Source organism: Sinocyclocheilus anshuiensis, unplaced genomic scaffold (genome assembly GCF_001515605.1).
Source record: "Sinocyclocheilus anshuiensis isolate Anshui unplaced genomic scaffold, SAMN03320099.WGS_v1.1 scaffold566, whole genome shotgun sequence".
NCBI classification, from domain to species: domain Eukaryota; kingdom Metazoa; phylum Chordata; class Actinopteri; order Cypriniformes; family Cyprinidae; genus Sinocyclocheilus; species Sinocyclocheilus anshuiensis.
The window spans coordinates 992,022-993,837 of record NW_015542410.1 but is presented as its reverse complement, the minus strand read 5'-3'; the positions used below and the strand labels follow the sequence as shown (position 1 = coordinate 993,837).

The 1,816-nt window shown below is 33.1% G+C and overlaps 1 protein-coding gene across 1 annotated transcript in view; it reads right to left on the bottom strand.

Moving 5' to 3' along the window:
- The window catches only part of efna3a (ephrin-A3a), a 121,204-nt gene that overhangs the window by 19,690 nt on the left and 99,698 nt on the right, over positions 1-1,816 (bottom strand). The window lies entirely within an intron of this gene.

Genomic DNA, 1,816 nt, shown 5'->3' with positions numbered 1-1,816 from the left:
CCCAGAGGGCATCACTTCCCACTTTGATAATTACTGTAGTTACCATGTTCTGAACATCACATCCTTTCTTTTTCCCTCAGATGTAATCTATCTAGGTGGTTGAATAAAAATATTTGGACTTTATATCTAAAAATTACCTCAACTTAGCACCAGCCAGCTTGTTAGCTAGACAGTTAGCATCAGCTAACAATATTAAATATTAAAATCAATATTTTATATTGTTAATCCAAACAATATAAAAATGTATACTGTTGATAAACAATATAAAAACAGACGTCACATAGGGCTAAATGCATAGCATTTTAATAAAACTGTTAACGTTATGGCAGCGGGGAATATGAACGTGCATGAGTTATTTTATTTAATCTGTGTTATTTTAATGTTTAGTTTTTTTTTTTTGACCTAAAACATAGAGACACTGATGTTGATGTGTCTGCATTCAAGCATTTCAGTGGGCTTAAATAGATCACCCTTTACAGCAGATTTAGTTCACAAACAACTGACAGTTTTGACCTAAATATGATTTTCAGTTACAATAATTAATCCTAAAATTCGACATTAGTAACTTACTTTTAGCAGCATCAGTTGCGCGCGCGCTCACAAGATCTCCCGGTTCTTACTTGTGAATTCAGTTCCCTGTAGACTTGCACTAAATGGTTCATTTGATTGTCAAATCTGTCAAATCGAGAACAGCTGCAATCGGATCATTCTAATTCATGAATGAATCGTTTGGTGCACCGATTTAAACCGATTTAAAAGGTTAATTGAAAAGAATCAGTTCGTTCTTGAATCAGACGCCGCTTCTACGTGTCGGAGCACGTGATATATTATAAGGACTAATGATATGTTTTATGAAATATAGTGAAGTAAAAAGTACGATCTTATGCTTTGGAATGTAGTGAAGTAAAAGTAAAAGTTACTCAAAATAAAAGCACTCCAGTAAAGTACAGATACTTGAATAAGTACAGTAAGTACAGTAACGAAATAAAACTACTCCGTTACTGTCCACCACTGTTGAAAAGTGATTTCTAATATCTCCTGAGCTTTGTAACTTTGCAGATATTTTTTATGCTCAAACAGCAACATTACAGACTAACTAAAGTTGAAAAAGTGAAAAAGCATAATAGGACCCCTTTAATTTTTTAATTTAAATAAATCTTTTATAAAATAAGTTATGACAGCCACTCTGTAAATTATTATATTTCAACAACAAATAGAAATTGTATAATTTAGAAGTTAATTTTAAAACATGTTTGCATAAATTTTTTTTATTTGAGTGTTGATTATTATGTTTCAAAATAAATAGTGATTAAATTTAAGTTTGGGCTCTGTTGTAAATTGTAACCTTATAGTAATGTAAAAGGGCTCCCTATAGTTTAGGGCAGAAGCTGAAGTTTTAAAGGGGTCATATGATGCGATTTCAAGTTTTCCTTTCTCTTTGGAGTGTTACAAGCTGTTTGTGAATAGATAAGATCCCTAAAGTTGCAAAGACTAAAGGCTCAAACCCAAAGAAATATTCTATTTAAAAGTTAAGACTCATCCACGCCCTCCTAAAACGCATCGTTTAAACATGCCCCCACATGTCTACGTCACTGTGTAGGAAGATTTGCATAACACTGCCCAAATGTTCACGCAAAAAAAGAAGGCATAACTTTGATTCTCACTGTAGTATTGTTGCTGCCACCGCTGCTGCCATATCGTGAAGATGCTGTGTGTTTAGTTGCAAAAGCAAAAATACTTTTTTTGGCCTTCCAAAAGAGGACACGATTAGAAATCAGTGGTTAAGTCGTATTTACAACACTGTTCCAGAACAGTT